We start from the raw sequence: 11,814 nt of genomic DNA, 5'->3' as shown, positions 1-11,814 counted from the left end.
CTGTACCTGGCCAGGTTCTTGAATATCACTTCTTACATTCTTCTTGAAAAGATTACTTTAATTTCTGTTCCTCTATATTCAAGAAGTCCTGTCACTTACAGTTGCCTTGATATGCTCACATGAATGAAACTCCGAAAGTCTTACTTTTCTTTAAAGTTTCAAATAAACTGTCCTAAATAGAACTAAATAAGTGATATTAAACATTTTGCAGCTATTGACATTTTCCTATATTACATTACTATTACGCCTACTGCAGAAGGAAAATTTCCCTGTGATACTACATGAACGGCAAGCCCATTTTCTACTAAAGAAACTATAAGAACATTTCCAAGACATTCAGTTACAGTCAAAGGTCGCAGATGGAATTAGGAGCTCTGGTCTCCTGATTTTGAGCTAGCGACCCACACTTCCAAGAAACGGGCCTTTTCCTCAACATTCCACTTAGATTCTCTACCAGGATGCAGTCTAATACCAAATATTTGCGTTTCACAAACAGCCCCAGCTACATATTACCTTGAGTCTTGCCTAAGTTTGTTAGGATGTCTTGAGCACTGGTTTTGATGGTGGGCATGACCCTTGACCCTTTGGTCTCAGTTGATACGAGGCTATGTATGGGGACTAACTAAAATGATATTATGAATAAAATAAATTTGTTTGGAGATATTCACCATCTAAATCCTGACCCAGGATCCAACTTTTAAAACCAAACCTCTTTTCTTTTAATTATTTCACACCTATGATAAACTTTGGAATATACCATTGTCTTCCTTTACCGTGCCAACCACTTAATGTATAGAAATTCTTTATTCATTCCAAGGGTGAGGCAAAGGACATGCATTGAATCCTGGTCTGGCCAATTAGATTTGTACAAACAGAAACATCAGTGGCTGGGAGGGGACATTAGAGACCAGCTATCCATCCTTCACGTCATAGCTGAGGAAAGAAAGATCCAGAGAGGCCAGCTGGTCTGATTCGTCCAAATTTGAATCGAGGTCATGTGATGGAAACAGGTGTAGAACTTGGAGACTCTGACGTCTCATTGTTCTTTCCCCTAAGTTACAAGTAATTCTGCTCCAATGTGACAGACACCACCTCCAAATCTGAGCTTTGGATGGCTAGTGGCTAGCAGGAAGTAAGTTGAGACCGTGCATGGTCACGGAGAGGTCATTTTCATTCATGTGACATGACATGACATAACATGACATAACTGTTGGAAGAGCAGAAGTATGACCATCCTGCATCAGCATCCTTTTCTTTTTTTGGCACATTTTGGGGGTGGGGATCAGATATTAAGATTTAAACTCTGAACTAATATATACACTTAGAGCCAATATAATGACTCTGTCAATTATAGATATGTGATGTTGGGACAGAGCATTTGTTTTTTCCTAGTTCTCACTTTTCTTGACTATAAAGTAGGGTCAGTTATATATTACTATGTGGGATTTGCAGAGTACATGAAATAAATGGTCCACCTAAAATGTTATATAAGTAAATTGTCCTGCTATTAATAATGAAGTTTTTCTCTATGAAGTTTCTTATGGCTATTAGTAATAAGAATAGGAAACAGACTAAGAATCTTAGACATAATGTAGTTTAATATGTAATATTTCTTTCTAGATATACACACTAAGAGAGATGCATAAATTGTATACATAAGAATTAACTATCCTTACATATAATTTCCTTCTTTTGACAGGCAACTAATATCATTTAACTATTTGTATTACAATTATGTTTGCATTATTTAATGATACATTTGGTATCAAAGCAATGAATCAATATATAAATGAGAAGAAAAGCACACTTTATATTCTATTAATTTATAATGTAACGTCATACAGAATTAATGAAATCCTTTCACTAATTCTCATCAGTCAAAAAAGATTTTCAGAATGCATTTGTGTTATGAGTCTTTTCACAATGAACAAGAAATAGCAAAATCTTTTTCTTAGCTCAAAGAGTAGGGAACTGCTAGGAACTGCTTTCATTTATAAAACAGATTTTCATGGAGTTTCTTTTAATATGACTTTATAAAGCACAGTCAGTTCTTTAATTTGTATGGATTATTTAATTATATAATGATTATTAAATGAACTAAACAGAATTATATTTTATCCTAATGAAAAGCTATATATAAGTACTTTTTCCATTCACCTTACACAGGAGCTACACATCATTAGAACCCTAACAAAGTATTAACTCAAATATTGGACACATATACCTCTCCTTGTCTCAGGCCCATGGTTGAATGGTTTCTCACCACCACATCTCTCTCTTTTACATATGATGTCTTTCATGATTACATCCAAATGAAAGATTTTCTAATTTGAGCATAGCAGTTAAACATTTATCAGAATGAAGTGAAAGTAAGCTTTTTAAAATCATGCCAAAGGAAAGTGGAAACCCAAAAGGGACTCTATCAAGAAGACAATTCAGAGCCTTTTTCTCTCTCCTTGCACTGTTGATTTTAGTCTCGGGAACAAGTATGGTATGTAGCATAGAATTTAACACTGGCTGCTGGGCTAGGAGACAGAATGTATTATCCAATGCATAAATAATATGTGATGTAATTGGAACAGTTTTCTTTGAAGAGTTAAAGCATATTGCAAGTGGCCAAATTAGGCTGGCTTAATTTCATTTCACTTAAGATATTGCAATTCAAAAAATATTTATTGAATGCCTATTTTCTGCCAAGTATTCAGGTCTTACACGTATTTCAAGTTGCTTATGAGATAGTTAAATCTAAGAGATCCATATAGAATTTAGTAGGTCCAGAATCAACCTGACTCTTTCCCACCCTCATACTTCTTTTTCTCTGCTTATTATATTAATAAATGTCCAGCCATAAAACTATAGGCCCAAGAGAGGCCCTAGGTATCGTTGAAGTTCCTTCCTCTCCCTTACTTTCCTACATAGAATTTATCACCAAATCCAATTGATTTAGTCTCTGATATGCTTCTGGAAATCATCCCCTACTTCTCAATACAAGTACTCCTGGTCTAATGCAATCCTTTCTTTCTGTCCTGGCCTCTTCTGATAATCTACTATCCAGTTTTCCTTCCTCTTTGTGTCACCAAATTTCTTTTCTCCCTAAGCACTGCCATTAAGCAGCTTTCTCTAGTACAGACCTAAGCACATTATAACCACACTTAATATCTTTCACTGGATCTCCATTGCCTATAAAACTGTCCAAATTGCATGGAATTATTGCCCTTGTCTCAAGCTCTCATCCCCCTTTCTATACCTATGCTCTGGGCTCCAGTCACCTTTGCCATCCTCTAATCTACCATGTTCTTTCAGGTCTCTGTGCCTTGGATGCTCTCCCTGCCTGGAATTCCTCTCTATCCTGTATGACTGAAAAACATCTACGGATTTCTCAAGATCCAGTTTAAGGACTCCTTTCTCAATTAAGCCATTTTTTAAAGAGTTATTCAGTTCAATTTATTTATTTGTTTATTGTTCATTTATTTTAAAAAATTTATTTTATATTGGAGTATAGTTGATTTACAACGTTGTGTTAGTTTCAGGTGTACAGCAAAGTGATTCATTTTTACATATACATGCATCTATTATTTTTCAGATTCCTTTTCCCATGTAGGTTATTACAGAATATTGAATAGAGTTCCCTGGACTATACAGCAGGTCCTTGTTGATTATCTTTTTTTTTTTTTTTTTTTTTTTTGCAGTACGCGGGCCCCTCACTGCTGTGGCCTCTCCCGTTGCGGAGCACAGGCTCCGGACGCGCAGGCTCAGCAGCCATGGCTCACGGGCCCAGCCGCTCCGCGGAATGTGGGATCTTCCCGGACCGGGGCACGAACCCGTGTCCCCTGCATCGGCAGGCTGACTCTCAACCATGCGCCACCAGGGAAGCCCTGATTATCTATTTTATTTATTTTATTATTATTTTTTTACATCTTTATTGCAGTATAATTGCTTTACAATGGTGTGTTCGTTTCTGCTTTATAACAAAGTGAATCAGTTATACATATACATATGTCCCCATATCTCTTCCCTCTTGCGTCTCCCTCCCTCCCACCCTCCCTATCCCACCCCTCCAGGCGGTCACAAAGCACCGAGCTAATCTCCCTGCACCACGCGGCCGCCTCCCACTAGTCATGTACCTTACGTTTGGTAGTGTATATATGTCCATGCCTCTCTCTCGCTTTGTCACAGCTTACCCTTCCCCCTCCCCATATCCTCAAGTCCATTCTCTAGTAGGTCTGTGTCTTCATTCCTGTCTTACCCCTAGGTTCCTCATGACATTTTTTTTTCTTAAATTCCATATATATGTGTTAGCATACGGTATTTGTCTTTCTCTTTCTGACTTACTTCACTCTGTATGACACACCCTAGGTCTATCCACCTCATTACAGATAGCTCAATTTCATTTCTTTTTATGGCTGAGCAATATTCCATTGTATATATGTGCCACATCTTCTTTATCTATTCATCCGATGATGGACACTTAGGTTGTTTCCATCTCCGGGCTACTGTAAATAGAGCTGCAATGAACATTTTGGTACATGACTCTTTTTGAATTATGGTTTTCTCAGGGTATATTCCCAGTAGTGGGATTGCTGGGTCTTATGGTAGCTCTATTTGTACTTTTTTAAGGAACCTCCATACTGTTCCCCACAGTGGCTGTATCAATTTACATTCCCACCAACAGTGCAAGAGTGTTTCCTTTTCTCCACACCCTCTGCAGCATTTATTGTTTCTAGATTTTTTTGATGATGGCCATTTTGACTGGTGTGAGATGATATCTCATTGTAGTTTTGATTTGCATTTCTCTAATGATTACTGAAGTTGAGCATTCTTTCATGTGTTTGTTGGCAGTCTGTTTATCTTCTTTGGAGAAATGTCTATTTAGGTCTTCTGCCCATTTTTGGATTTGGTTGTTTGATTTTTGTTATTGAGCTGCATGAGCTGCTTATAAATTTTGGAGATTAATCCTTTGTCAGTTGCTTCATTTGCAAATATCTTCTTCTATTCTGAGGGTTATATTTTGGTCTTGTTTATGGTTTCCTTCGCTGTGCAAAAGCTTTGAAGTTTCATTAGGTCCCATTTGTTTATTTTTGTTTTTATTTCCATTTCTCTAGGAGGTGGGTCAAAAAGGATCTTGCTGTGATTTATGTCATAGAGTGTTCTGCCTATGTTTTCCTCTAAGAGTTTGATAGTTTCTGGCCTTACATTTAGGTCTTCAATCCATTTTGAGCTTATTTTTGTGTGTGGTGTTAGGGAGTGATCTAATCTCATACTTTTACATGTACCTGTCCAGTTTTCCCAGCACCACTCATTGAAGAGGCTGTCCTTTCTCCACTGTATATTCCTGCCTCCTTTATCAAAGATAAGGTGACCATATATGCATGTCCTATAAATATCAGTTAAGTTCATCTTGTTTAATGTATCATTTAAAGCTTGTGTTTCCGTATTTATTTTCATTTTGGATGATCTGTCCATTGGAGAAAGTGGGGTGTTAAAGTCCCCTACTATGAACGTGTTACTGTCAATTTCACCTTTTATGGCTGTTAGTATTTGCCTTCTGTATTGAGGTGCTCCTATGTTGGGTGCATAAATATTTACAATTGTTATATCTTCTTCTTGGATCGATCCCTTGATCATTATGTAGTGTCCTTCTTTGTCTCTTGTAATAGTCTTTAAAGTATATTTTGTCTGATATGAGAACTGCTACTCCAGCTTTCTTCTGATTTCCATTTGCATGGAATATCTTTTTCCATCCCCTCACTTTCAGTCTGTATGTGTCCCTAGGTCTAAAGTGGGTCTCTTGTAGACAGCATATATGTGGGTCTTGTTTTTGTATCAGTTCAACCAATCTCTGTCTTTTGGTGGGAGCATTTAGTCCATTTACATTTAAGGTAATTATCGATATGTATGTTCCTATTCCCATTTTCTTAATTGTTTTGGGTTCGTTATTGTAGGTCTTTTCCTTCTCTTGTGTTTCTTGCCTAGAGAAGTTCCTTTAGCATTTGTTGTAAAGCTGGTTTGGTGGTGCTGAACTCTCTCAGCTTTTGCTTGTCTGTAAAGGTTTTAATTTCTCCATCAAATCTGAATGAGATCCTTGCTGGGTAGAGTAATCTTGGTTTCAGGTTTTTCTCCTTCATCACTTTAAATATGTCCTGCCAGTCCCTTCTGGCTTGCAGAGCTTCTGCTGAAAGTTCAGGTGTTAACCTTATGGGGATTCCCTTGTGTGTTATTTGTTGATTTTCCCTTGCTGCTTTTAATATGTTTTCTTTGTATTTAATTTTTGATAGTTTGATTAATATGTGTTTTGGCATATTTCTCCTTGGATTTATCCTGTATGGGACTCTCTGTGCTTCCAGGACTTGATTAACTATTTCCTTTCCCATAATAGGGAAGTTTTCAACTATAATCTCTTCAAAAATTTTCTCAGTCCCTTTCTTTTCCTCTTCTTCTTCTGGAACCCCTATAATTCGAATGTTGGTGCATTTCATGTTGTCCCAGAGGTCTCTGAGACTGTCCTCAGTTCTTTTCATTCTTTTTTCTTTATTCTGGTCTGCAGTAGTTATTTCCACTATTTTATCTTCCAGGTTGCTTATCCATTCTTCTGCCTCAGTTATTCTGCTATTGATCCCATCTAGAGTATTTTTCATTTCATTTATTGTGTTGTTCATCGTTGTTTGTTTCATCTTTAGTTCTTCTAGGTCCTTGTTAAATGTTTCTTGCATTTTGTCTATTCTATTTCCAAGATTTTGGATCATCTTTACTATCATTATTCTGAATTCTTTTTCAGGTAGACTGCCTATCTTCATTTGTTAGGTCTGGTGGGTTTTTATCTTGCTCCTTCATGTGCTGTGTGTTTTTCTGTGTTCTCATTTTGCTTATCTTACTGTGTTTGGGGTCTCCTTTTTGCAGGCTGCAGGTTCGTAGTTCCCGTTGTGCTTGGTGTCTGTCCCCAGTGGCTAACGTTGGTTCAGTGGGTTGTGTAGGCTTCCTGGTGGAGGGGTCTAGTGCCTGTGTTCTGGTGGATGAGGCTGGATCTTGTCTTTCTGGTGGGCAGGTCCACGTCTGGTGGTGTGTTTTGGGGTGTCTGTGGACTTATTATGATTTTAGGCAGCCTCTCTGCTAATGGGTGGGGTTGTGTTCCTGTCTTGCTAGTTGTTTGGTATAGGATGTTCAGCACTGTAGCTTGCTGGTCGTTGAGTGAAGCTGGGTGCTGGTGTTGAGATGGAGATCTCTGGGAGATTTTCACTCTTTGATATTATGTGGACCTGGGAGGTCTCTTGTGGATCGGTGTCCTGAAGTTGGCTCTCCCACCTCAGAGACACAGCACTGACTCCTGGCTGCAGCACCAAGAGCCTCTCATCTACACGGCTCAGAATAAAAGGGAGAAAGAATTAGTAGAAGTAGAAAGAAAGAAAAAAAGAAAGAAAGAAAGAAGGGAGGGAGGGAGGAAGAGAGGGAGGAAGGAAGGAGAGAAGGAAAAAAGAAAGAAAGAAAGATAAAGTAAAATAAAATAAAATATAATAAAGTTATTAAAATAAAAAAATTATTATTAAGAAAAAAAATTTTTTTAATGGACGGATAGAACCCTAGGACAAATGGTGGAAGCAAAGCTATACAGACAAAATCTCACACAGAAGCATACACATACACACTCACAAAAAGAGGAAAAGGGAAAAAATCATAAATCTTGCTCTCAAGTTCCACCTCCTCAGTTTGGGATGATTCGTTGTGTATTCAGGTATTCCACAGGTGCAGGTACATCAGGTTGATTGTGGAGCTTTAATCCGCTGCTCCTGAGGCTGCTGGGAGAGATTTCCCTTTCTCTTCCTTGTTCTCACAGCTCCCAGGGGTTCAGCTTTGGATTTGGCCCCGCCTCTGCGTGTAGGTCGCTCGAGGGCGCCTGTTCTTCGCTCAGACAGGACGGGGTTAAAGGAGCAGCTGATTCGAGGGCTCTGGCTCACTCAGGCCGGCGGGAGGGAGGGGCACGGAGAGCGGGGCGGGCCTGCGGCGGCAGACGCCAGCGTGACGTTGCACCAGCCTGAGGCGCGCCATGCGGTCTCCCAGGTAAGTTGTCCCTGGATCCCGGACTCTGGCAGTGGCGGGCTGCACAGGCTCCCCGGAAGGGGGATGTGGACAGTGACCTGTGCTCGCACACAGGTTTCTTGGTGGTGGGAGCAGCAGCCTTAGCGTCTCATGCCCGTCTCTGGGGTCCGCGCTTTTAGCCGCGGCTCGCGCCCGTCTCTGGAGCTCCTTTAAGCAGTGCTCTTAATCCCCTCTCCTCGCGCACCAGGAAACAAAGAGGGAAGAAAACGTCTCTTGCCTCTCCGGCAGGTCCAGACCTTTTCCCGGACTCCCTCCCGGCTAGCCGTGGCGCACTAACCCCCTGCAGGCTGTGTTCACTCCGCCAACCCCAGTCCTCTCCCTGCGCTCCGACCGAAGCCCTCCCCGGCGGGTGAGCAGACAAGCCTCTCGGGCTGGTGAGTGCCGGTCGGCACGGATCCTCTGTGTGGGAGTCTCTCCGCTTTGCCTTCCGCACCCCTGTTGCTGTGCTCTCCTCTGTGGCTTCGAAGCTTCCCCACTTCGCCACCTGCAGTCTCCGCCCGTGAAGGGGCTTCTAGTGTGTGGAAACTTTTCCTCCTTCACAGCTCCCTTCCACTGGTGCAGGTCCCGTCCCTATTCTTTTGTCTCTGTTTTTTCTTTTGCCCTATCTAGGTACGTGGGGGGGGGGGGGTTCCTTGCCTTTTGGGAGGTCTGAAGTTTTCTGCCAGCATTCAGTAGGTGTCCTGTAGGAGTTGTTCCACGTGTAGATGTATCTCTGGTGTATCTGTGGAGAGGAAGGTGATCTCCGCGTCTTACTCTTCCTCCATCTTCCTGGAAGCCATCCCTTGTTTATCTGTTTTATACACAGTAGTGTGTATCTGCTAATCCCAATCTCCAAATTTATCCCTCCCCCCAACCTTTCCCCTTTGGTACCCATACGTTTGTTTTCTATGTCTGTGAGTCTGTTCCTATTTTGTAAATGAGTTCATTTTTAGCTTTTTTTTTTTAAGATTCTGCAAATAAGTGACCACATCTTCTTTATCCATTCCTCTGTCTATGGACATTTAAGTTGCTTCCGTGCCTTGGCTGTTGTAAATAGTATCAATGAAGCCATTCTTTGCAGGCCGGTCACTGTTGTGGCCTCTCCCGTTGCAGAGCACAGGCTCTGGACGCGCAGGCCCAGTGGCCATGGCTCACGGGCCCAGCCGCTCCGCGGTATGTGGGATCCTCCCGGACCGGGGCACGAACCCGTGTCCCCTGCATCGGCAGGCGGACTCTCAACCACTGCGCCACCAGGGAAGCCCCAATGAAACCATTCTTGATGCTTCTGTTTAACTTAACGTTTTTCCTCTTCCCCCAATCCCTTTGCATTCTGTACGCACTATTGTCAGAGCTTTTTCCATAATGGCAAATACTTATTTGAGTTCTCTACTAGACAGTGCCTGTGGCAAAAATCTTCTCGTTGGTGTCTCTCTCCAACTGCTCCTCGTTCTAATGTTTCTTACACATTGTTTCCAGATTACCTAAAAACATTCAACATACCTTGCTTGCTTATATTATAAAGTCCAGCTGCTCAGCATGGTACCCAAGGTTCTTCACTCTCCATTCCCAGCCCAGTTTCCTTACCCACGCCGTGCTTCCTGCACCCTCATACACAGCAAGCACCTAAATGCACTGCAATGGTTCATACTTCTGTTTATTTCCCCTTTTTGAGGAATGTTTTTTTCCTCCTTTCCAGACGGTCTATTCTTACTCATTATTTGAAGGCTCACAGGACACACAAAATCTATATGAAGGTGCCCCTGCACTCTTTGGTAGAGCCATACACCCCTTTCTTTACACTTCCAGAATGCTTCTGCAGAGGGCATATCACCCCTGGAATCTTACTATAGCCTCCCTGGACTCCTTCTTCCATGTTTGCTCTCTTCACTCAATCCTCAGCACAGTGACCATGCGTGGAATGTCAGATCTTGTCCATCCTCTCCTCAAGGCCCTTCCCGGGCTCCCCAGCTCATTCAGTCCTGACAAAGCCTTGCCTCATATGGCCTCTCTCTTCTCACACTCATCTTCCTCTCCCTCTGCTCCAGCCTCACCGACTGGCCTCCTCGATCTTCATTGGACTCCTCAGACAAGTTCCTGGCTCTGGGCATTTGCAGTTATCTTTTTCTCTACCTGAAACTCTTCTCCAAATACAGTAAGTCCCCCACATGAGAACCTTCCAGTTGCGAACTTTCAAAGGTGTGAATGTGCATTCGCGTGCCCAATCATGTAAGTTAGTTCACATGTCTGGTGTACATTGTCGTGCGTGTGCGTCCTCTACAAGTAGTTGTGATTTTGTGTACTTTACTGTACAGTACTGTATAGAGTACAGTAGTACAGTATCTTTATTTCAAGCCCAGGATGTTCGGAAGCAAGTGTAAAACCAGAGGTGATGTAGCTGGTACCACGGTACTTTTCAAGGTACTGTACTGTAAGATTAAAATGTTTTGGTTTTTTGTTTGTATTTTATGTATTATTTGTGTGAAAAGTATTATAAACCTGTTACAGTACAGTACTATATAGCCGATTGTGTTAGTTGGGTACCTAGGCTAACTTTGTTGGACTTACGAACAAATCGGACTTACAAACGCACTCTGAACAGAACTCTCTCGTATGTATGGCACTAACTGTAATCACATGGCTTACACTTTCTCCCCTCCAGGCGTTTAGTTAATGTCACATTCTCACTGGGACCCTTCTCAACGATCCATCCCATTTGACCTTGTACGTAACTCTTTTCCTATACTTATTCCCTATCCTCCTTCACTGCTTTCATTTTCTTCACAACTAATATTTTCTATTTTGTTTCTTATTGCTCCCCCTGGAAACTAAGCTCCACAGAGTTGGAATTTTTTTTTTTTTTTCTACGTGGTTTTCCAAGGTTTCCTAGAGCTTAGAACAGTTTTGGGTATATAACAAGACTTAATTATATATGTTGAATAAACACACCAATTCACGCTATAAATTACTTGAATGGAGAGATTATGTTTGACTCAATTCCATGATCCCATCTGGGAATGATTCCTGGCACATAATCATTAAACCCACAAAAGTTTTTGATGAATAAATGAATATATTTGCCAACCCTTGGATGCAGTGTAGGAGAAGCTACTTAAACATGCAGCAGCTTATTTGCTGGATTTCTTCCATCTAAATATAATTCTTTAAATGGCTTCTCAATCTAAGGGGAAAAAATGGTCAACTGTTATTATTGGCTAGTAATGGAAAAGTTCCTCATTTATCTGAAAGACTATTGGAACTCAATCCACTGTACAAGTCAGAGGGATTTTTGTTGTTGTTCCTCTGTATTTTACCCTTTAACAACTTTGTTCCCTTACATTGTTTTTTTTTTTAATTTTTATTGGAGTATAGTTGATTTACAATGTTGTATTAGTTTCAGATGTACAGCAAAGTGAATCGGTTATACATGTACATATATCCACTCTTTTTTAGATTCTTCTCCCATACAGAGTATTGAGAGTATTGAGTAGGCCATTACAGAGTATTGAGTAGAGTTCCCTGTGCTAAACAGTAGGTCCTTATTAGTTTTCTATTTTATATATAATAGTATGTATATGTCAATCCCAATCTCCCAATTTATCCCTCCCCCCTTACCTCCTGGTAACCGTAAGTTTGTTTTCTACATCTTTGACTACTTCTGTTTTGTAAATAAGTTCACTTGTACCTTTTTTTTCAGATTCCACATATGAGTTATATCATAAGACATTTGGCGTTCTCTGTCTGACT

At 40.8% G+C, this 11,814-nt stretch overlaps 1 long non-coding RNA gene across 1 annotated transcript in view; it reads left to right on the top strand.

The window, feature by feature from the left end:
* The first annotated feature begins 7,458 nt into the window (after positions 1–7,458).
* LOC141275988 (uncharacterized) overlaps positions 7,459–11,814 on the top strand; it is a 56,135-nt gene continuing 51,779 nt past the window's right edge. Inside the window, exons 1-3 of the long non-coding RNA XR_012324714.1 lie at positions 7,459–8,052; positions 8,320–8,465; positions 10,116–10,222. This is a non-coding gene — a long non-coding RNA (uncharacterized lncRNA). The remainder of the gene's footprint in view (positions 8,053–8,319; positions 8,466–10,115; positions 10,223–11,814) is intronic.

The sequence above is a fragment of the Tursiops truncatus genome, chromosome 12, assembly GCF_011762595.2.
Source record: "Tursiops truncatus isolate mTurTru1 chromosome 12, mTurTru1.mat.Y, whole genome shotgun sequence".
Lineage (NCBI taxonomy): Eukaryota > Metazoa > Chordata > Mammalia > Artiodactyla > Delphinidae > Tursiops > Tursiops truncatus.
This window is presented reverse-complemented; position numbering and strand designations above follow the sequence as displayed.